At 35.8% G+C, this 25476-nt stretch overlaps 1 protein-coding gene and 1 pseudogene across 1 annotated transcript in view; one reads left to right on the top strand and one right to left on the bottom strand.

Annotated features, from left to right (window-relative positions):
* The window catches only part of LOC145286091 (uncharacterized), a 168068-nt gene extending 143036 nt beyond the window's left edge, over nt 1-25032 (bottom strand). Inside the window, exon 1 of the mRNA XM_080134769.1 lies at nt 24350-25032. The gene's annotated coding sequence lies outside the window, so the exon portion shown is untranslated. The remainder of the gene's footprint in view (nt 1-24349) is intronic.
* On the top strand, nt 17204-17320 carry LOC145286833 (5S ribosomal RNA; annotated as a pseudogene).
* Nucleotides 25033-25476: the final 444 nt, after the last annotated feature.

Here is a 25476-nt window from a genome sequence, read left to right as displayed (position 1 = left end):
CTCTCAGTTGCATGAATTTGCACCTCTCTCTATCCAAGTTTCATATTTGACATTAAAGAATTATTTTAAAGGTCTTCATCCCTCCTGCCACACCAGCAAAATGGTGAGAAAACAAAAAACGCTACAAGATGAAAATAACAATTTCTCGTTTGCATAATATGGAATTGAGTGATTAGCCGAATGGATACCATTGTAGCTTATGGGATTAGCTATGAGGAGTTAAAATCCTACCAAATCTATTACGGTCATTTATGCACTCTCAGAAAATGTTTGAATCCACCATTTTCTAATAGTTATTGGGTAAAACAACAACTTGAGGTCAATTAATCATATACAGGGAATTGGTTCAGATATATACTTTCGTTTTGGTAGCCTCATAACTTTTGTTTCCCTTATTTTGTTCTTTAGTCCTCATGTTCCATGAACAATATTTCAGACAGTAGAGAAAGAATTGCTGTTATTGGGTTGGAATATATTCATATGACATTTATCTTTGGCTAGCTTGTTTCGTCTTTACATCAGTGTCTTGTCTAGAGCGATTTTCATTAAAAATAAATAAACAAACTCTAAAATGCTGATATGCTGTAAAACAAACAAACTGAAAACGTTCTATAGAGATTACACAAACGGTTAGATCAGCCAGAATGTTGTGGGAACAACCATAGTTATCAAATAGAAGCCGTAACCATAGCTGTCAAATAAGAAGGCCGTTTTTTTTTTTAAATATTTTTTAATATCAGAGAAATCACATACAGTGTAAATATTAGAAGGCTTTAAAATAAGGAGTCAGAGTCAAGGTCACATACTTTTGGAATGTAGAAGTTGGACGTTATACCTTCCAATTCTGTAACCTTGGTAACAACAATAAAAAAAAGTCCAGTATCTGTAATCATACTTGGTCCAGTTTATTTTAAAAACCGGGGAAGGGTGCTGAACAGATGAGAATTTCGAAAAATAGCCTGACCGGCTTTAAGGAGTTCTGGGTCAGATCATACATGGGTTGGAGGTGGTGTCGGTGAAGAAATACCAACCATAGCAAAATAAGAAAAAAAGACAAAAAAAAAAAAAAAAAGTTCTTGAATGCTAATTCATCTCAAAAGAACAGAAAATAGCATAACACAATTTATGATTGACAAGAATAGGAATGGTAAATTCTTAGTAACAGTATGTCACATAGAACATTTTTTCTTTTTAGAGAAATGGTAAGGAAACAAGTAGCTATAATCAGTGAATATAATCTATATTTTGAGGTATCTGATGCTGGAAGTTTGACGTGCTAGTGAAACCCTTTCACAGTCAGTAATGAGTTACATGCAATAAGTTATTTTCTTTGATTGGATTGCTCTATGACAGTTAACTGCAATGTTTTAAGTTGTCTTTTACAATACTTGAAATTTTTTTTTCTTTCTTCCTCCATGTGCTGAGCATCAAGCATTATTTCCATCAACAGAGTTCATTTCCAAGAACTCTCCATGTGTGGAACACATTACTACACAACTGCTTCCCTGCAAGCTAAAACCTGGTCATCTTACAATCCAATGTCGGCAAATACTTTCCATAAACCGTTCTCATAAGTAATTAAATTTCTTCATTCCATTCATCATTTTCAATTCTCTCATAATATTCAATATTCATCCATTAACACTTATCAAGGCCAAATGCAATTCAAGGATAAGTGGCGACTCATTTGCAAAAAATTTAAAAAATCCAATCAATACATTTTTGAGTTTAATCCAACAGGCTGGATTGGTTAACGCAAATAAATTTGTCTCTAGGGTTTATATAAAATAAAAATTAAAGGAATGATTTATTTACATGAATAAATGGGAAATTATGCATTTTTTTTTTTACACGGTGGTCACCACTTATCAAGGCCCGGAAGCCAGTCAGGGATAAGGGTTATTGCAAGTACAGTACGTTAGTGTGGAGATTTAATGAAGTGTTTACTTAAGGGTGGGTTCATTAGGAATTTGTTAACGTTGGACTTGAAGACATCCAGGTTGTAGTCAGGTGGGAAGCAGGCAGACGGAACAGAGTTGCACAGGCGTGCAGTTCTAAGAAAGAAGCTTTGTTCATGGAATCTACGTTTTCATTTAGGCACAGATAAAGAGTGAGGAAAATTTTTCACAGTGGATTGAGCTAGACGGGTGTTTTTCATGAAAGATTGGCAAGGAGGGGGGAGGAGACCAGAGATTGGAGTTCAGACGAGCACCTTCCATGGAAATAACGATAAAACAAGGATAGGCTCGCAACGTCTCTTCTGTGGGAGAGAGGTTGCAGGGTAGAGAAAAAGGCATCCCCCACTAAGCCACTATTTTGTACTCTGTCAAGGCAGGATAGGCTGTTTTTAGCAGCTCCTATCCAGATATGGCAGCAGTATTCCATCCTTGGACGTACTTGGCTTATTGCATCAGTAGTGAGATATCTTCTGGACTGGTAGAAGGATCCCACCATCTTTCCAGCGACCTTGGCAACACACTTGATGTATGTGTTCCATTTCAGATCAGGAGTAAAGGTCAAGCCCAGAAGCTTGTCAAAACATGGGGCCTCTCCTAGACGAGAGCCATCCATTTCAATTGATGCCAGATGGGGATCAGAGCATTGATAATGTAAGTATAGGAGTTTGGTTTTAGATGCATTAAAGGTAACCAGCCACGTCTTCCCCCACTGACCACGTGCTCGAGATCAGAGGAGAGAGAATTAGAGAGAACCTTGTCATTTACAGCCTTTGATGTGTTGCCATAGATGGTCGTGTCATCAGCATAGATGTCAATGAATGATTTAAGTATGTGTTTAGGGAGATCATTGATGTAGATCAGGAAGAGAGTTGGGCCCAGGATTGACCCTTGAGGAACTCCAGCATTAATACTGCAGGCCTCTGATTTTTGTCCATCGACCACTACTCTTATGAGCCTATCGGAGAGAAATGATTTAATGATTGAGAAAACTTTTCCAGTTATACTGTAGCTGTAAATCTTGTGAAGTAGGCGCTTATGCCATACCATGTCAAAGGCCTTTGATATGTCAAGAGCAATTGCCCTAGAAAGGAAGCCTTTGTCAAGAGATTCACTAATCCTGTGAGATATAACTGTTAGCACATCTGCGGTAGATCTTGCAGAATGGAAACCATATTGTGTGTCACTAAGAAGGTTATTTCTGCTGAGGTGGTTGACTATTTCTCTATTTAATATGGATTCCAGCAACTTACTCATAACACACAGGAGACTTATTGGTCTGTACTGAGAGGGAGATGACTTATCACCTGAATTCTTAAATACAGGACATACTGATGAGGTTTTCCAGGGAGTCAGAAAGCACTTCTCCTTAAGGCAGCGCTTAAACAGTTTCGTAAGTATGGGAGCAAGTTCTGGTTGAAGCTTTTTTAGCACTATAATTGGGATGCCATCAGGGCCAGTTGCTTTACTGGAATCAAGGTTCTTGATTAGCTTGGCGACCTCATGCACAGATATTTGTAGGTTACCTAGCGTGTTCTGTGTTATAGGAGGAAATATGGGGAGTTGATGACCTTCGTCGCATAGGGTAGAATTAGCTGCAAAGTTCTTTGCAAATAGTTTGGCCTTGTCTGATGTTGACGAGATGACCTCTGGTCCATTGATAATGGTTGGGATAGAACGCACACTTCTGTTCAGGATCCTATTTGTTATTTGCCAAAACTGGTGGGAACCAAGCCACTGATCAACTACTTTGGATTTAACGGACTGAGCATATAGCTCTCTTGCATTTTTTATTACTCTTTTACAGTGGTTGCTGGCAGTCCTGAAAGCAGCTTTAGTCTCAGTGCATCTATTATGTTGGTAGTTATGGAAAAAGTGATTTCTGTGCGCGATAGCAGCAGCACATTCTGGGGAGAACCATGGCTGGCTGTTAGGTTTTTGTTGGAATTATTTAAATGGTATGAATCGGTCTATGCCTACAATTAACCATTCGGTCAGATCTGATACTATAGAGGACACCTCCTTTTTAAACATGGAATGCAGAGGTAAATCAGATATGAATGTACGGAAACTATCCCAGTCAGCCATAGAGTATCGGTATACAGTACGGTGGAGGGGTACGTCTGGGGACTTATTACATTTCATTTTTATTTTAACTGATATGACGGAGTGGTCGGAGGATCCTAGAGGAGAATGAACAGAACATGAACATAGCTCAGGGGAAGTTAAGAGAAAAAGGTCTAGGAGGCTTGCATATTGACCAGTAGTATCGGGCACACGGGTGGGTTCGCGAACAATCTGAGTGGGGTCATAAGCAATGGCAAAATCATGACAAAACCTCCCCTCATCATCTGTCATATTTGAATGGGTCAGCCATTCCACGTTATAGACGTTGAAGTCACCACAGATGTGGATGTTAGCCGAGGGATGTGCAGACAGGATGTGGTCTATATTCTCAGATATATACTTAAAGATAGTAACTCCACTGTTATGGGGCCGATAGAGGGCAGTGGTGTAAGCAAGTGCAACCCAGAAGCACATATAGGGTAAATTAGGATCTCTAGAGATATCCCTGCTACACAGGAGCCATCTTTAATATAGACACATATTCCATGCCCATGGCGACTTTGGGGGTCAGATTTAGCTGTTTAGTTAGAGTATCCGTTAATTATGAACTCATCTAGGGAAGTGGTCGGCCCTATTCCAGTTTCGCTTAGAAAGAATATGTCCAGTTTCGTCTCCTGTAATTGGGTTTCAACCTCTGGAAGGTTGGAGCGTAGACCCCTGATGTTGGAGAAGGAGACCTGGTAGTAGGGGTCTACGTTGGAAGATGGGGTTCTAGGTTTATTCGAGTTTTTTTCTCGAGATATTTCATGTTCTTTACATATCCAGCAGTGAAACATAGACCCTCTACTTCCATCAAGAGAACAGACTGAACATCTTCCACCTGCACAGGAGAATCCTAGAAATCACCTGGCAGGACCACATCTCAAACAAGACATCTCTTGATCAGGCCAACATCTTAAGAATGATAGCTCTGCTCACCAAACAACAACTCCAGTGTTTAGTCATGCCAAGAGAATGGGAGAATGGACATGGGAAAATCTGAAAGAATATCCATTATGGCAAGCCTAAAACCGGTTCCAGACCAGCAGGAAGACCTGTCCTACATTACAAGGATGCTTGCAAGCAAAACAGGAGGGCAGGTGACATTAGGCTGGGAGTCTATGTCTGAAGATCGTAGCTGCTGGAAAAGAGTTATAAAAACATGCACTAATAGGAGCAAGAAGAGGATAGACCAGCAGTGGAGAGAGAGGAAAGAGCACAGACGGCAGAAGGTTGCAACAGAGCTTTCACAACCAGCGACATATGTGGCATCTGCAATAGAACCTGTCGATCCAGGATAGGCTTGTACAGCCACAACAGATAATGCAATTCATTAATGGGCAAACCTGAAGCATAGAACTCCATTATCTCCTGAAATAGATGGATGCCAACAATATTCATCCATATTATATTTAACTGTAATATAGATTAAATAGTATTCGTAAAACGTTTTAACAAAATCGATTGTTCACCTCAATTGCATAAAGTACAGGGTGACCCCCCCCCCCCACTCCCCTAAAAAAAAAAAAAAAAAAAATGAAATCCTAAAATTCACAATCCTTTCTGCAATCTAACCATATTTGGCACAAAATCTAAGCCTGACATCTACCAAGTTTGAGTCATGAATCCTTAATTTATTGCCACTCAATACACTCCACATATGCATCTCTGCATTGCAAGCACACCTGGATCAAACATACAAAATTGTCAATAACTCCAAGACACTCCTCTCTTGGAACTACATTGATTTTGGCTGGGATATCTCTCTTCAGTTCAAGAATAGTCTGGGATAGTTTTCATAAACATTATCTTTGCGATTACCCCACAGATAAGAATTGGGTGTGGGGATACTGTCCGGTGAGTGAAAAATCTATTCATATAGAGAAGGTAATGGATTTGATGTTTATTGGTTGGAAGAAGTAGTTGAAAAAAAAAAAAAAATTGTAATAATGTAATATTAGTGTGTGTGTGTGTGTGTGTGTGTGTGTGTGTGTGTGTGTGTGTGTGTGTGTGTGTGTGTGTGTGTGTACTTTATATGTCCATTTAATTTTGCTTTCTCTACATTGTTATGGGAAACTAAAGTATCTTCGCAAAAGGTTTGATAAGTTGTCATGACCGGCAAATGAACTAAATTGCCTTGATTGCTTTTTTTATGGTTGTTAAATCTTAGGTGGAACTGAAACTAGGTTCCTGTCTTCCCAATGTAACATTGCAATTGATGCAAAAAATGATTGTCAAAAAGTCGGGAATCAGTTTGATGTTATATTTATATAATAAACCTCAGATTACCAATTATTATTACTTGTAAAAATAAGCTCCCTCCCATATTTTTGCTAGAATATATAGATGTTGAACTTGTTATTGAACAACCGATTGTGACAATTTCCTGTTGACGTATGCTACCTCTTCTCCCACAGAAAAACGTAATACCTGGGAAGATGATCTCATAACAACATAACAGATACTACACTATCTCTCCAAAAGAGGACGTAATGCCTGGGAGGATGGTCTCATGACAACAAAAGAAATAAGACACTACCCCTCCCTAAATAAGGTAATCTCTGAGAGAATGGTATCATGACAAACAAACATTTATTACACTACCTTCCCCAGGAGGAAATAATACCTGGGAGGATGGGAGGATGACAACAAACAAATACTACACTACCTTCCTCCTGAACTGAGCATTAAAAATAGTACAATAATTTAATATAATATTAAATTCTAAATATCTTTAACTAATGGAGATTTAGTATCTGACTGCTTGATGCCGAACTATACTATTCCTTCTATTAGTTGTATTATTGTACTATTTTTAATGCTCAATGGAGTGGTGTAGTGTAGTTCTGTCATCATAACACCTCTCTCACAAACATTACCTCCTCCATGTGGTTTATGGATGTTCGATAACAATGGAGATCTCATGATATGATTAAAAAAAAACAAAAAAAACTTACACAAATCATTATTGGATTCCTCACAAAATTCTACCCCTAAAGCAGTTTTTCATCTTCGTATAAAACTTTTCCATTTCTTCCCGAAACAAAGAGACAAAAACAAAGACAACCTATTTTGAAAATGTATACTTCACACGTTTTTGACTAGTAACATTTATTATTTACTAGTGGGGGTACCCGGCGTTGCCTAGGTGTTTCGAGGTGTAAAAGAAAAAAGTGTTAGTAATCAGGCAGACTCGAACCCGTGACGCGAAGGCAAAAAAGAAAGTGAAAGAAAACGTGACATCTTACCGCTACACTACGAGGCCATAGGAAGTGAAAAACGTTCAAATTTAGCAATTTCAATCAAAAAGTTGACTTGCTAAGTGAATACACAGGTGCAGAAATGAACGTTGGCTGAAGGCCAGTTCATATGTTGGGGAAACCAAGCCCCCTCCCTCCGAAAAAGGGGGAGCTCTCATATGAATAGCAATTGTCTGATATGAAGGGTATTCCCCACATTGATCAAAGCTGATTGCCTTCAAGACGTGCCGGCCACAAAGGCCAGCAAGCTGATTTGATTCGATTCAGTTTCGCTTTATTTATATGAAAAAGTCGAACAAACATTGGAAACCAGGGTTTTTTTTTAAACTCTCACAAAATAAATCTAGAGACAGCTACCATTCACAAATCATAGATATTAAAATCTAGTGAGTATATAAAACGTCCTAAAAAATAGTAACCCCCCCCCCCCGAGAACCCCAGCGAAAAAAGCCTTTGCTGAGCATACAAAAACGCGCACAGCCATTTTGCCTTTTATATATATACTAGCGGGGGGGGGGGTTACCCGGCGTTGCCCGGGTGTTTGGAGGTGTGTGTGGTTTTGGGTAAATTAAAACACCCGGGTGTTTGTGTCAGGGGGAGGGGGTAAAATAAAATAAAAATTTCTGGTAGGTAAGTATGAGGATCGAACCTGAACCCTTGAGGCGAAGTTGGAAATTAAAGTGTGAAAAAAAAACGTGCAACGTTAACCATTGGGCCACCACGAAATACTAATGGAAACACTTTTGAACTTATTTAACTATTTAGAATTGGCAGGTGCACGTTTTAATGACTTAATGAGGTCAACTTTGACTGCGGGACAGTATTTTATTTACTGCAGGAACGCTTTTTTTATTTTTGTTTTCCAAGATACTGGGGGGGGGGGCAGATTCCCATAACAAGGGGATTGTCCAAATTGAATAGTAATTGTCTGATATAAGGAAAATTTCCACATTGATCAAATCTGATTGCTTTCGGACATTTCCAACCATCGCGACCGGAAAAATACCGCCAGAATAAGTGTCGCTTTTATTATACGAAAAAGCATAATCCACATGTGGCGAGCGAAAAATGTTGAATATTTATCTTTTCAAAGTTGAACAAATTAAATAGACAGGCGACTTCCATTGTTAACTGGTAGATATTATGATTTATATGTGATATAAAAGTTTTAAGAAGTTGTGAGCCGACCGACTGCTTGTCGGAAAAAAGCCTTTCTTGGACATACACAAAAAGCAAACATACATACACACATTTTCGCTTTTATATATAGATATACATATATATAGATATATACATATATATAGATAATTGTGAGTGGTTGTGTGGGTCACGAACTCAGTGCAATCTATAATGCTGTTAAATATAAGATCTTCCACAATTTTTAGAATGGCTAACCCTAAAATAAATTAGTCACAACTCCCTACCCTACTCTACCACATAGCATTTGTTTGACCCTATTTATTTTAAGGCAAAGTTAGACACAAGGTCGGTTCTTAATGTGAGGAGAATCCAACTCCACAAAAACAAGAAATATATTGGATGGGAACAGAAATACCTGTATATGCATGAACGAAGGTTTGTCAGGTGACATTCTTCTTCTGAAAGGTCAAGGCAATGCATGGGACATACTGCACTTTGAATTATTTATTTGTGAAAAATACTGATACAATTTTAATAAATTAAGCACAAGGTTTTAAAAAAACGTGAGGAGTGAGAGAGAGGGGTCATTCGCTTAATTCTGATCCATTCGTCCAAGCACTTTCACCATTTCACTCGAGTAGTCACCAGAATACCACACTTTCTTTGTGGGCTACCACCCCAATCAAAATATCCTCAATCATTTGAATTTAAATCACACACACACACACACACACACACACACACACACACACACACACACACACACACACACACACACACACACACACACACACACACACACACTAGAATAAAATTGGGAGTAAGGGAATAAAAAAAAAAAAAAACAGGTTAATAAGATCCTCTTAACACTTTGTAAAAAGTCTATCTATTTTCTAGTTTGTTTAGAATTGAAAAAAGCAAATCGTTCTCTCAATGGGAATGCGATTTAAGTGAAAGGAGATGAAATAAGGTGAAGTTTGGGGGTGGATGGTATTCTTCTAAGGAAATAAACAATTGTGAAGGCCAATATCAAAATAAAAGAAGAGTAGGCATATTGTAATTATTGAAAAATCTTTTCTTTTCTTTTTTTTTTAACAAAGAACACACTTAGCTAGCTAAAAGGCTGCCTTAATTGGGATACTTCACTTTGATCTTAGACCAAATGTCAACATTTTTTGTTAATAAATATATACTGTACCGCAAATAATACTAACAATTAAAAATTGAAATTCTGACTGAATTGTATGCGCTTGTGAACCCCTTAAATATTTACACAAATAGGTAAAACAAAAAAAAGCAACAAAAAAAAAACGTGTTATCGTATATGCACTTTCTTCATGTTAGCTGCAATAGCAGGTGTTTGAATTCAGGTGCTAAACGTTAATCTGACATAATTGCGTGAGGAGAAGATGGGTTAAGTATCACGTAAGTGTTGTAGCAATCGATCACAAATTAAGTGTTGCAATATGTCAAGTATTTCAGAATTATTCGTACAGGTTGCAGTGTACTAAAATTGTAGAAAGTAGAATAATCCTAAAACATTTGAGCAGAGGAGATTTTTTTATCTTCAAAAACAAAAATGAATTGGATATTTTTTTCTCTTTCTATAGTTTGATTAAAAATCCAATTATAAAAACAAAAAGCAAGTATGTGCAGTCAGTAACACTGACTGTATATAGAGCAGAACTGTTACGTCAACAGTCAATTGTCACTGTACACATTCTGAAAAATCATTTGAACAGAGGAAGTGGTTTAAAATTATAATGGAGTGAAGGAGGCTTCTATTCAGTCTTGAGAGACAATGGATATCTCTGTAAGAAAAATTCTAAGACGATTGCAAATAGGGATAAAAAACTGAGAGTCCTCCCAACATACAGCGCCTGGTATTCTCAAATGGTCACCCATTTAGTATTAACTATGCTCAATGTTGCTTGACTTTGATGATCTAACAGGAACCAGTGTATCAACGTGATTATACCATATCATTATGATAATCAACAACAATAAATAGAAATAGTTTTGTTTTTTAGTTTTTAAAAGACCATGAATAGTTTAGACATTCTATTTATGTAGTAAACAATCATGAAAACGTTTATAAATTACAATGTTAACAAAAATTAGTCTGTCGGGTTTGGTACACATGTTGGAAATTGATAGCAACAACCTTTACATTAAAGTTCAAACTTTTTTTCACTGTGTTAGGGGACAGAGACAATGTGGCAGTGTCAGATCTATTTAACAAAGCTCTAGTGAAAATCTAGGTGGAGTCAATATTAAGATCCGTCATTATCTGGTCGTCTGTCTATGACATGCAAGAAATTGCAAAGCCACAGAGTAAGAATAACAATGTTGTTCTGCGTATGCAGTCATCAATCCTTTGTACTGGGCAAAATCTTCAATTTTACATGCAACTTTACATGCAACTTTACAATTTTACATACAAATTTTACATTGCAACTGCTGCTTTGATGGTAAAAATCTGCAACCTTTCAGATATACCAAATAGTTATGGCCAATGATGAGAGCAGCAGCACTGACATGCATTGATATTCAAACATTAGCAGTTGTATATTGTGTTGATCCATATATTGATTTTTAAGTGCGTACGTGTTCAGCAACAAGAACAACGGCAACAAGAATTGAACTTGCAAATTTTTTACATCAACAACAATCAATGAGTTAAATAGTCTGTAAAGATATAACGAACTTTAAGTATAAAAACAAAAGAGGTTGGAGGGAAAAGAAGAGGTCATCCTCCACTAGATTTCGAAGTTGGTTTTGTACTGTTATAAGAAAGAGTGCTTTGAATGGCACTTCCCATATATATGAAAGCAGTACTCCATTTAGGATGCATCTCGTTCTAATTCAGGCAGTAGTGAATAATTTCTAGAGCAGAAGAATGATCCAACCATTTTGCCAGTGACATTTGAAACAGATTTAATGTAGGTCTTTTATTTTAACTCTGAGGTAAAAGTCAGTCCTAGGAGTTTATCAAAATAGAGGAAGTTCCTGAAGGAGACGGTCATCTATTTCAACTAGGTAAAAAATGAAAATCCAAGCTTTGGTAGTGAAAGGAGATAAACTTAGTTTAAAATGTGTTAAAATTATCTAGCCCTGTTCCCCACCCCCCTGCCCGATTGTACTATGTGCTCCAAACCAGATGAAAGAGAGTGAGAAAGATCTTGATCATCAGTGCTCTTCAAAGTGTTGCCATAGATAGTTGTGATGTCAGTATAGATGTCAACAAATGATCTCAGAATATGATTTGGAAGATCATTTATGAAGATCATGAAAATCTAACTAAATCCTAAATTATAATAATTCTGTTCCAAAGTTCATGTCAGAACTTTAGGTGGTCTTCACACTAAACATTTTTTTTCACAAAGTTACTGAACTTTGGAGTCAAATAGTTGGCACCTTCTATTTTTCCTTGACCAAAGCAAAATACATTTTGACATTTTCGCCACCTTTTCACTAAACAAGCTGACTTTTTCTCTTTTTCCAACAAATAACAAAGGATAAGAACTAGAAATTCGGTTTTGAACTATTTTCTCTGCTAAAAGAAAAAAAAAACGTGTTCAGGGAGAATCAACAATAAATCTACAATAAATTTGAAAAACAAAAAAATTGGAAAACAAAAAGACTATTAGATTTAAACCATTTTAGGCATTCAAAAAAAAAAACATTGGAGCAAACTCTTTTTTCTTCAAGATCTTTCTATTATATTATTGTCTAACGAATTCTACCATAATTTTCTCCTCTTTTTTATATGCCCCTCTCCTGTGAGGCAAGCACAATGCATCAGTGCAGAATTGTCTGGTGGAAGTTTTGAAAGTTTCTTTCACTCCTTACCAAGAAGAACATATCAGTATATAATGTGTGGAGTGGTATTCTGTAACTGTGTTCGCAATGCAATGTTGCATGCTAGCAAGTGCTGGCCTCTCAGAGTCCAGGACAGGCAATGACTTCTGCATAGCGAGTGATCTATGCTTTGCTGAATATGTCATAGGAAGCTAACAGAGCATGTCAGCAACTCCATACTTTGCAAAAACTCCAAATCTCATCTGTGGATGCAGCACTGCATGAGAAGTGTCTTCACTGGATAGGTCATATTAAGCTCAATGATAGCTGAATAAACAGAGCCTGCATCATGGAAGATGATGGCTTGTCTGACATTGACTGCCAATACAAGACCTGGATTGCAACTATGAAGGAGGACTTGAAAGCTTGGCAACTTCATGAGGAAGTTACTATATATCAAATTAAATGGCGAACAGACCTCCAAGAAGCCACCAAAAAACAGATTCATGCAAATCATGGAAACCTTTCTACAGTTAGGCAGTAAGTCTTTCTTTTGTACATTTAAAATTAATTCCTTCTTTTAATTTTCACTTGAGTCACAAGTTAGCTGCAAAAAGTAGTTTGTAGTTACAAAAAAAAAAAAAAAAAAGTTAAAAAATATCTCAACACCAAATCTGGGTGACAACAGCCACCCCATTAAAAAAATAGTTACTTCTAAGATTTAACTGAAACAGTTATATGTCATTCAAACGCTAACTGGTTGGAAAGTGTTGATCATTTACTTTAAAATTTAAATGTGAAACTGATTCCCAATTCTAAAATAATTGTTTTTTTTTTGTTTTTTTTCTTGTTAACAAAAAAAACATTATTTTTTTCTGGAAGGATGGGGTGATTTAGCTAAGGGTTCTCATCTAGAAGAATACAAAAAAAAAAAAAAAAAAAAAAAAAAAAAAAGGTGGGGAGATGAAGTATGACAGAACCATTAAAAATCAATTTCTACGGGACCCTTAAACTTTGGTACTTAATAATATCCTAAAGAATAAAAAAAAACATCATTAATAAAAATCTATGTTTTGACTGGCAAAACTAAATATCTGCCACATTGTCGGGGGAGGGGGGATTATACAAACACAGTTTAGCATTGTAAATGTTTTATTCACTTTTGTATATGAAATTTTTATTTCTCAACTTCTCACATCATGCATACATTGTCATTTTGGGTTTTAAGTAGGTTATCGAGTGATTTTGTTTACATGATTGTGGTTAATCAATGTTAGATAGGTCTATATTCTCCCCCATCTAACCTCGTGCCACATTTGGTATCTATTTTATCTTTTTATCTATTATATAAATCACACCTATCTGTTTAAATGAATGTATGTATGTATGTATGTATGTATGTACGTATGTATGTATGTATGTATGCAAAAAATTTTGACAGGTATCATTTTGAAGCTTGACGTCTCGGATGACAAATATCGAAAAAATTGTCCAAAAACATTAATTCCTTCACCCTAAACTCGGCCGTTTTGAACAAAAAGGGGTCGATTTTTCTCGCCAACATTTTAGCAAGTCATCGTCACTGTTGGATTGACTCCGGTTAATTTCAACACTTTTGATTTCCGGTTGCGTCCTGGAGGCATCGGCTAATACGTCAGATTTTCTTTCACTTTCTTTTCCGCCTTCGTGGCACAAGTTTGAGCCTGTCTGCCTGCCTACTACCACACTTTTTTCTTTTTCTTTTTGCTCAACACACACCTCCAAACACCCGGGAAACACTGGGCATGCAGGCTAGTCTAAAATATTTTATGAATAAATACCTTAACACAAAATAAAAATATTTTATGAAACACAACATAAACACAAAATAAAAATATTTTATGAAACACAACATAAACACAAAATAAAAATATTTTATGAATAAATACCTTAACACAAAATAAAAATATTTTATGAATAAATACCTTAACACAAAATAAAAATATTTTATGAATAAATACCTTAACACAAAATAAAAATATTTTATGAATAAATACCTTAACACAAAATAAAAATATTTTATGAAACACAACATAAACACAAAATAAAAATATTTTATGAATAAATACCTTAACACAAAATAAAAATATTTTATGAATAAATACCTTAACACAAAATAAAAATATTTTATGAATAAATACCTTAACACAAAATAAAAATATTTTATGAATAAATACCTTAACACAAAATAAAAATATTTTATGAAACACAACATAAACACAAAATAAAAATATTTTATGAAACACAACATAAACACAAAATAAAAATATTTTATGAATAAATACCTTAACACAAAATAAAAATATTTTATGAATAAATACCTTAACACAAAATAAAAATATTTTATGAATAAATACCTTAACACAAAATAAAAATATTTTATGAAACACAACATAAACACAAAATAAAAATATTTTATGAAACACAACATAAACACAAAATAAAAATATTTTATGAATAAATACCTTAACACAAAATAAAAATATTTTATGAATAAATACCTTAACACAAAATAAAAATCAACCATAAACACAATCTTCTATAAATAAGTTCTTGTATAAGAGATTAGTCAAAAAGTAAGGCCTCTTATTTTTTAACTCAAAAACTAAAACGTTGAAGACAGGAGTGGTATCATTAAAACGAGTGACCTTTTGTGATCCAGAATTTATTTTTCTACATAATCACCACCAATCTCAGTACACTTTTGCCAGCCTTTTGATGCCTCGGTTGTAAAAGTCCAAAGCACTTTGTCACTTGCATCTCTGTTGCCACTCTGAAATCGATGAACCTATCTTTTAACTATGCTGTCATCAACAGCATCGGTTTCGTAAACGTTCAACATGCACTAGTGAATGTTGACCGGTTCAATTATTTCTACATCGATGAATTCAATGACATATCTCTACTTCTGAGGCATATCCATAACAGGGATTGCTTTTTTTTAGAGTCTCACACCATCAATATCTGTAACAGAGAAATGAAACTTGAAATCATGAATGCATAAGTTCAGTCATGATAACAATGCAATTTGCAATCCCCTCTGATTCATACAGACAGAATAAAAAAAATAGAGGCATTACTTTTCATATTATGACTACCTATTTACATCATATACACGAGTGAATCACGGTCATAATAATGCTTAACAAATAATAAATATTCCAATTTGTTCGCCCCCCCCTTTAAGATTTGATCCTGCAACCATAGACATTCAAAGTAGATGAGTAAGTTGGAAAATAAAATCTAAATCATCATGTCTGATCTTGAGCTATCGGCAATCTGCCAAAAACAGAGGATTAAAAGATTAATAATGACATTACCTACATATGAACTTCAAAAGAATTGGCACGGGTACAACTAAAGTAAAATTAGTAAAAGCGGAATTAAATAAGAAAAAAAAATGAGGACAGAAAGAAGAAATGTATTTGTAAAGAATGGGTATCTACTAACTAGTCAGTTCTAGATATCGATAAAGAACCCAGAGTTAATCCCGAAAATGACTGAAGCAGTTTAGGATTTGAAAGCTGTGAAAAAAAAATGTAAAGCGGCAGACGACACTAAGCTAGCATGTTTAGGGTTAAAAAAAAAAAAAACAGAGTTTGTCCAGAACCCACTCCGTCTCCCATTTAAAAATAAAAATACAGAAATGTAATGTTGAGAACATTGCAAAGGTTGCTGCAAAGACAGTGGGTTCCCTCTACCGTGCTAGAAAATTACTCACACCTGAGAGTATCCTATATCTCTACAAAGCCACAATTCACCCATACATGGAATATTGTTACCACATCTGAGGTGGTTCATTTACCATTAGTCTTTTCTTTTTGGACAGAGTCCAAAAAAAAAGTCGCCAATCTAATAGATCCCGCACTGTCAACTAAACTTCAACCCCTGTCTCATTGCCGTAGTGTTGTATTCCTGTGCTTGTTTTACAAGTATTTTAATAGAATATGTTGCAATATTTTGGACTTGTAATGGGGTAAATATTTAATTGTTGCCCACTTCAGCAAAATGTGGCACAAGGCCGGAAAGTGGGGACCCCGCAGGATCCCCTAAAAGAAGGGACACTCCTGCAATTTTAAAAATTACCTGAGTAACCCCGTCGGCATTCCACGGTCGGGGCGCCTCAGGCAGCAAGCAATAAACTTGCCCCACCGGAAAGCCCGGTGGCAAAGCCTAGGAGGGTGGACCTCTTAGGTATTACCCAGGCGGTGTACCTCAGTCCGACAGGTGCTGGGCCGGTTCCCGGGCTGAGTGTCAAATGACGAATCCTTGACGTGTACTACCCTGGCCAGAAGATACAGTTATTCATGTTTAGGGTTCAAGCGTCGGCATCTCTACAACAATGATGATTCAATATTGATGAACAACACAGCGGAGAGAAAGAGTAATTGTACGGAAAGGAACATAGATTGCTTTGAAAAGGATAGCGACATTAAAAAACGTTATATATACGTTTATATTATATATTTATTAGTTACTAGCATGGGTGCCCGGCGTTGCCCGGGTGTTTGGAGGTGTATGCTGAGCAAAAAAAAAAAAAAAAAAACGGTCAATTTTTTTAATTTTGACTCCTATTATGACCCCTTAAAATTTATTGTTTTGGGCTCAAATCAAGTTATTAAGTTAGATCCATGTCCAAGGAACCTTTATCAAAGATTTCAAGTGTTTTTAGACCCAAAATTGTCGGACGAGTTTGGTAGAGTTCTCAAAAGTCAAATCATTGAACTTTGACTCCTTAACAGCCAAATCTCTGGCCGAAAACCGATCACAAAGATTTTCCCTAAATCTCAGTACCCTGTATATCAAATTTTGAGTCTATAGACTTAAAATTGTCAGAGTTATTGCGTAGGGAAATGTACACAGACACACACACACACATTCACTTTTACAGATATATAGATTATATACGGCATAATCACGTTGACACACCAGTTCTTGTCAGATCACCGAAGTTAAGCAACGTTGAGCCTGGTTAGTACTAGATGGGTGACCATTTGGGAATTCTAGGTGCTATATGAGGTCTCCGCTTATCTCTGCATTGTTTCCAGTCGTCCTGAACATACACTTCACTTACCACTGGTATTTAACAATATCGATTCAGGAGAGATGTGGTTGGAGATTGCGCACCTCCTGCCACAAAAATTTTACACGCAGGTACCCCTACAGTGGGTATCCATAGTTTGTCAAAGACTGAAGGAGCCTCCAGTTAGTTATTGAATGACAAAGAAGGAAGGTGTAATTTTAAGAGTGTGGAATTAGGACAAGCAAAATGGGTCATAGTGAGAACTAATAGAGTTAATGACCGAACAAGTTAAGTTAGCCAAACAGTCAGACAAAATTATAATCGGAACACCTGATCAAGCGTCCTGTTGCCAAACAGAAAAATAAATCAGGACAGTAATTTAATATGGTCTCCAGCAGAGAATCAGATACAAGTTGATATCTGAAATCGGCCCGGCTAGTTAACCAGCCAGTTAACTGGTTGTTGTTTAACGAACTGAGAAATAAATTTAACATCCGGTTTTGTTAAATCTGGAATGGCATGTGGCGCAAACTAATATTGAGAGAGTGGTGATAACAATATCTAACTATTTCACAAATGTGGAAGTCAGACGTTTTAACCAGCAACAGAAAAAGGTTGTTATAGAAGTTTATAATTGTAACTTAATCATTGTAACATTGTAAAGCTAAGGAAGAGACAGCTATCAGAGATGGTTACGTTTCCAATCCGTTTCCCAAACCATCAAGAAAAACATGCATCACTTCTAGCCCTGTTTCTGACCACAGTTCCCGATGACTGTGTAACGAATGCCCACAGCCCTCCTGGGAACGCCGATCATGCAGTGGTAATGATTGAAATCGCCCTAAACTCTAGAGCCAAAACTGAAGAGCCACTGCTCAAAACAACGAGATATTATAAAAAGGCTGACTGGGAAGCCATCAGGGACCTTATCAGGGACGCTCCATGGCAAAATATCTTTTCACTTCCTGCTAATGAGACCACTGAATGGTTCAAAGTGACAATTGAAGCACATGTTCCCACACACAAATTCTATAGCAAACCCTACTCTTCCCAATGGTTCACTTCAACTTGTGCAGCTGCCATAGCGCAAAAGCAGCATGCATACTGCAGATTTAACCAACATAAGTCCAGTTTAAACAGACAGAAGTACATAGAAGCCAGATATCACTGTAAGAAAGAAATAGCGACAGATAAGAGGGAATTTACTGAAACCACCCAAAAACGCATCGAAGCACAGAAATTAGGAACCCGAGACTTCTGGAAAATCTACAACAGTGTAGTAAATAATGGGCAATCAACAATTCCCTCACTATTCAACAATCATGAGGTTGTTTGCTCAGCAACTGAGAAGACTAACTTGCTTGCCAGACGGTTTGCCTCCAACTCCACACTGGACTCAGCTAACCACCCCCTCCCTGACTTTCCTTTGCAGACAGACGCCACACTAGATGATCTGAAAATCACCCCTGCTCAGGTGCATGTTATCATAAGAAAGCTTGACACTGCAAAAGCATGTGGACCTGATCTCATCCCGGCTGTGCTATTAAAAAGTGCACCGCCGAAGTAGCTCCAGTTCTCTCCAAAGTTTACAACAAATGCCTTAATGAATCTTGCTTTCCTGCCTGCTGGAAAACTGCTTCTGTAGTGCCAGTTTTCAAGAATTCTGGCGAAAGAACTGACCCAGTAAATTATCGCCCCATTAGCCTCCTCCCACTTTTCACCAAAATATTTGAGACCATAATTAACCAAGCTCTAGTCCATCACCTTACAGATGCTAAACTTCTGACTGACCAACAATATGGATTTAGGCAAGCCCGTTCCACAGCAGACATCCTAACTGTAATCTCAGAACGTATATACCAGTCACTGGACAAAACGGGCGAAGGTAGAGCGGTAGCTCTAGATATATCTAAGGCTTTTGACAGGGTATGGAATAAGGGTCTTCAAGAAAATCAGATCATACGGCATAACTGGAAGAATACATAACATAGACCCTTCTTAGATAAGACAAAAATCCAGGTTGCCCTTGACAGTCGTACATCTAAACAATATGATATAAATGCAGGAATGCCTCAGGGGTCTATCCTTGGACCTCTGCTATTCTTAATATTCATAAATGACCTCCATGACAAAATTGTCTGTGAGATGGGTATGTATGCTGACGACACCACGCTCTATAACAGACACGACAGGAAAACAAATGAACACATATCTAAAGAAATGGCAGAAACACTAGAGGATGACCTCCGATCCGTAGTGGAATGGGGACAAAAATGGATAGTCACCTTCAATGCTGCCAAGACTAAACTTGTTTCCTTCAATAATTACAAGAACCCTTCCCTACCGCCAATAGCAATGGCCAATGACCCTTTATCTGAAAGTACATTTTTTAAACTCCTTAACCTAACGTTCTCAGGAAACATGAGTTGGACCAATTACATCGAGAACATTGCCAGGGCCGCTGTGAAGAAGGTGGGTTCTCTCTATTATGCTAGAAAGATACTAATGCCTTAAAGTATCCTATACCTCTATAAAGCCACCATTCGCCCATGTATGGAGTATTGTTGTCATATTTGGGTTGGTGCATCTGCCTCTAGTCTCTCGCTCCTAGACAAGGTTCAAAAGAGAGTTGCCAATCTGATAGGTCCTGAACTGTCAGCTAAACTTCAGCCTCTGTCCTATCGACGAAATGTTGCATCCCTCTGCCTGTTCTACAAGTACTTTAACGGAGAATGCTCTGACAAACTGCAAGCACTTGTGCCCCCTCAACGTAAATACCCCTGACAAACCTGACAAGCAGCTAAATCCCACCCCTTCACAGTAGAGATCCATAGATGCAAGAAAGCCTTTTACTCCAGTAGTTTCTTCCCCAGAACAGCTAGACTTTGGAATTCCCTTCCGGGTCCCTGCTTCCCCAACTGTACTGACATGCAGAAGTTCAAGTGGAACGTGAACCGGCATCTTGCTGCCCAACTTCCTACACAGTACCCCTGATGCTTATGCCCCCGATAGTAGCCCCCTACAACAAAGTGGCAATGTGCCTTGTTTGGGGTGAAAATGTAATTAAAAAAAAATTTTTTTTTTTTTAAAGTGTAAGCGCAATATATGCATATTGCACAAGTATACTTTGAATTCAATTATTTTTCGCGGGGGTGGGGCCTATAAACACTACAATAATTTTTTTTTTTTAATATTTGCTTTTGCAGACTTTAAATATTTCCATTTCTTTTTATGTACACTTTTTCTTCTCCAAATCCTTTTTCAGTTCATATAAAAAACGATTAAACTGTATTTTTAAGTAACATACATTTTTTTTCTGAGAAGTTATTTAGTGGGCTTCCGCTATACAACAAAACACGTGTAAGACATATTTCATAAGAATGATAACTAACGATATATATAAGTGATGGGAAAATTCCAATATTTTTCCCCCTGATTCAGATACAATTATCAATTCCATACTAAATTACTGATTCCTATTCTTTATAGATCTCTAAATATTAAACTATAGAGTTGTCATTTTTCTTGATTAGCATAAAAACACATGTTAAATATGCACATGTTTCCCAGAAGTACAAAATACACTTCTGGGAGATGATCTATAGGTTTTAGTTTTATTGGTAATTTAAAATCGATACATATGCATCGTTTTAAAAAAAATATACTTCAAAGAATCGTTTTTGGCATCAAAAAATAGGGACAAATTTTTCCGATACTCACACCCCAAACAGTTACTGTCTTTCCAATTCCAAATTAATCGTCCCAACATTAATGCATATACGTATGTCTTCGCAATTTTTTAACCTTTAAAACTATATAAAAATACTTATTTAATTTTTATATTTTTTTTATCATTGTAAAACTATTCAGTCAGCAAGTCATTTAATCACCTGCATCAACGTGCTTTTCTAAATTCACAACAATCCTTATGTACAATTTTTTTTTTTTTTAGCGCTGATGAAGCTCAAGTTTGTGCAAATTATAATTTGATGAACAGTTATATTATTATATGCCAACACGGGCGGGAGCGGGAGGGGTGAAAAAATTGTACGCAATGTTGTGACCAATAAAAGAAAAACTTTCCGAAAATTAGTAAATACTTGTGTCTGTTCCTAACGTGGTATTTTTAAAGAAAATATATATAGTACATTATCTCATTTAGATAGCACTTACATATGAATAAATAAAGTTCTCATTTAGATAAATGAGAACTTTGTTATTTAATCATATGTAATCACCGCCACAAGTATTTAAATTGCATATAAACATATAAGCTATATATAACAATTTAAAAAAAAACGTTTAATTCAATAAGATGTCAACCTTGTTTTTTTTGGGGGGGGGTATCTAAATAAAAGTTAGCGTACGCGTCACTTCAGTAATCACGTATGCAAAATTAATTTTCATGAGAAGCTAGCTGGCTTCGCTCATTCGCGATCGCTTTAAGAATTTTTTTTTTTTTTTTTTTTAATTATTTACGTGGTAAATAAATCAGCTGGTTTTACTTCAGCCGATCGTCGTGCCTTGGTTAGTGGAATCACCGTAAATTGATTTGGCTTTATGAGCGCCTTTTCATCGCCACTAGTCGTGGAAACATTTGCCTCCCATTTTTTCTTCAATTTTTATTAGTTAACTATTATTTAATATTTGTTGTTACATTTGTAGTGGTAATAAGGTTCGATTAGATCCCTTTTCCACCACAAATAAATAAATAATAATATAAAACAATCAAATATGCGAAATAAACTTCGTTTATTTACACAAATTAACAAGTAGAAACGAAATCATTTTTAGTGTCCGAAAATCGTGTCTTGGCAGTCAGTTTTTTTATCAATATAAAAGTTATTTTCGCTGGATCGAAAGAAAAAAGAAGAAAAAGACATCTGTTTTTTAGTGATAAACACGCTTGTTTCTTTTGTGTGTAATAAGAATAGAAGTGAAATAGTAAATGTTTCTATGTGCGGCTGAATATCTGCATTATTCTCTCTGTGCATGCGTGCGTGCGTACGTGCAAATAGGCGTTTTTCGTCATGCTGGCGAAAGGAAGTAGCAACGAAGACGTTGATGAAAGAAAGAGAGAAGAGAATGAGAACCGTTCGCTCAGTGTTTATATATTTTTTTGCGAGGCTCCCAGGCAAATTGGGGGAAAAAGTTTGAAAATTAAGTCTTTCTTTGAGCGTTGATTGGTGAAAAAGTGCACGTCTTTGTCACGTGGTATGCTTCCAACTACGTCCGCAAAACAAAATACATTTTCAGTTTTTTTCCCCCGCAGACTTTGCCTGGGCGTATTTTGTGAAATCTTTGCGTCCTTGAAATTTATCAATTTCGTTTTTGCGCGCGTAATTAGATTTTTATTTATTTATGTATTTATTTATAAAACAAGAAATGAATGCATTAAGTGTGTTTAGCCGCGCACACATTCCTACTATATTATCGTTGGAATTTTCCATTATCATTTTGCTTTTATTCGTAAAAAGAAAAACAAGTACATACTTGTATAGAAAATATAATAATATCTTAATTGTTGACTGACTTTTCGTTGAAAGAAAAAGAAAATTCTTTGTTTTTATTTAATTAATTTGATAATTCTATATTAGTTTGATAGATAACAAAACGAGAAAGAGGGAATAATATATATATATATATATATATATATATATATATAAATAATTACCAAAGGCAAGATAAGTTACTCTTCTACCTACCTGAATAAGTTTATTTTTATTTATTTAATTTTTTTTTTTAAAGCGTTTATTTTGTTGGAAAGAAGTAATGTTGAGTGTTACGTTAGAACAAGAGAAAAAAAAAGGCAGTTCTTCTGGAGTCTCAGTAATCGCTCAAAATCGAAAAGTATACAAAATACTGCTAGAAACCCATCCAATAAACACCATGGTAACGTCAATATTTTGAAAATACCATAGAGGAGGGGGAATAAACTAACTTTAGAGCGGGGGTAAAATGGCGACTATTTCAGAAGTACAAAAGAATGGTTACTCGTTCTGTCCTACGATATGTGATCATGAACTGGATTATAAATAACACTTTTTAGCCACAGCCAGGAAGTGGAACAACTTATGCAGAATACCAGAATACGAACTGTGCTATTTTATTTAAATAAGATTTTCAAGTTATTCAATTTTTACGGTATCTTTTGTTTATTTAATTGTTAGCTGAGAGTATAGAACCCTCCCATATTAAGAACAGGTCTCCAAATACTAACTTTATTTCAACACGGTACGTTTTACCGAAGTAGGTGATTATTTTACGCTATAGTTAAAACGAAATACCGGTATAAAGTCCAACTTTTTCCTCGAGTATTTTCAGGGTGTTGACGCATAAAAACGAGGATCCAAATTTTATTTTTCTGTTGAAAGCGTGGAGGCTTAGGTAACACTTTACACATTGATGCAAAATACGGACCGTGCTGAAACAATGCCGTTTATTATTTAGAAGACCATTTGGTGCTAATGCACTTACTGATCCGCGCTATTTTTTAAATCGTATTTCCAAATTTATTAAAGTTTTATTATATGTTTTTTATTCAATTGTAAGATTTTCTGTACAGAGAGAATAGGTACAAAACACCCTTCCCTCGCCATGTTAAGAATGGCTTTTTAAATAATAACGTTATTATTTCAGCACGGATCAATAAGTGCATATGTGCATGAGTACCGACCATTTTTTAACATAGGGATGGGAGGGCGTTTTGTAATTATTCTCTATTTTCACCTTAACAATTTAAATCTTTACATATATAGTAAAACCCGAATTCTGAAAAAGGTATTCTGCATAAGTACCTATAAATTAGAAGTTGACACACTGTCAAGTTAACAATGATCATTGCGCGAGACGATAAAGTTATTTATAAAAGGAAAAAAACAAACATTTTTTTCTTTATAAACAAACCTTAGATTAACGCAAACAAAATTAACAATCATTTCTTAATTACTAAACAAGACTAAATATTCGATTTGCCTGAAAATTTAAAGAAAATGATATAAACAAAAAAAAAAAATATTACAAACCTGTGTTTCAATTTTTTTAGGGTGAAAAAAGTAGTTTTCTAAATTTAAGCTGCGTCGATAAGAAATAAAAAACTATTTTTCTCTCCTTTTTTTTTTTAGTTTCGATTTTCCTCAGCGTATGATGTTAAAAGTTTTGCATAAAAGTTTTAAAGTAAATCCAAATAAATGAAGTTGTCGGATAACTTTTCTTCGTGTATAATATACATCTTGTTGTGGTCAATTTCTTTTTATATGTTATTGTTATTCGTATTTCATTCCTGATAAAATTTAAAATATCTATATTTAAAAAAACACACACACACACGGCTGCTCTGGTGGAATTCCGCGTGGCTTTCACTTCGTTTTACCCGAGGGATAAGTTGTTCTTCTTCTCATATATATATATATAACGGGTGCTTCTTCCCTTTGCAGATATACCTACGTTGTTTTAACAAGCCCCGCTGCTGCAGATTTTCTGTAAATACTTGTGGACCTCGATGATGATGATCATGATGATGATATAAAAAAGGGATCTTTCTCTCTCTTTCCCCCTCTTGTTGTTGTAATTCAATCTAATGACAACACCATCACCATCATCATCATCGTATTCGTTAACGTCATGTTAAAGGTTATCTATTTCAACTGATGGTGTCCTATGAATAAAAAAAAAATGAAATTCGTATATAATGAATTAAACTCTCTCTCTCTCTCTCTCTCTCTCTCTCTCTCTCTCTCTCTCTCTCTCTCTCTCGTGTGTATGAGAGAGAGAGGGGGGTATGCCAGTTAGGGTGGTAATAATAATCAATACGTTTTAGAAAGTTTGTTCTCACGCGCGCGTTAATACTAGAAACGTGAAAAATAAACTTGTTTGTTGCTTCGGCCAAAATCAGGGTCGGAGTAAATACGTGAACCTTTCCGTTTATTTATTTGTTCATTTATTTATTTAGTGGGAACACGGTATAAATTTTTAGGCGGAACGAAAAGATGATAAATTTTTAGATAGATCAAACATCCTCTGTTTAATCAGCCCCAAAGCAGCAAAACAAAAATCAATTTTTTTAGAATTTAGAGTGGGGGATCAGTTTCGTACATAAATTTAGCTGAATAATTTACTATTTCCGGATCATTCTTTTTTTTTTTTTTTTTGT

This window comes from Euprymna scolopes, chromosome 10, assembly GCF_053919585.1.
Source record: "Euprymna scolopes isolate OS-2025 chromosome 10, ASM5391958v1, whole genome shotgun sequence".
Classification (NCBI taxonomy): Eukaryota; Metazoa; Mollusca; class Cephalopoda; order Sepiida; family Sepiolidae; genus Euprymna; species Euprymna scolopes.
This window is presented reverse-complemented; position numbering and strand designations above follow the sequence as displayed.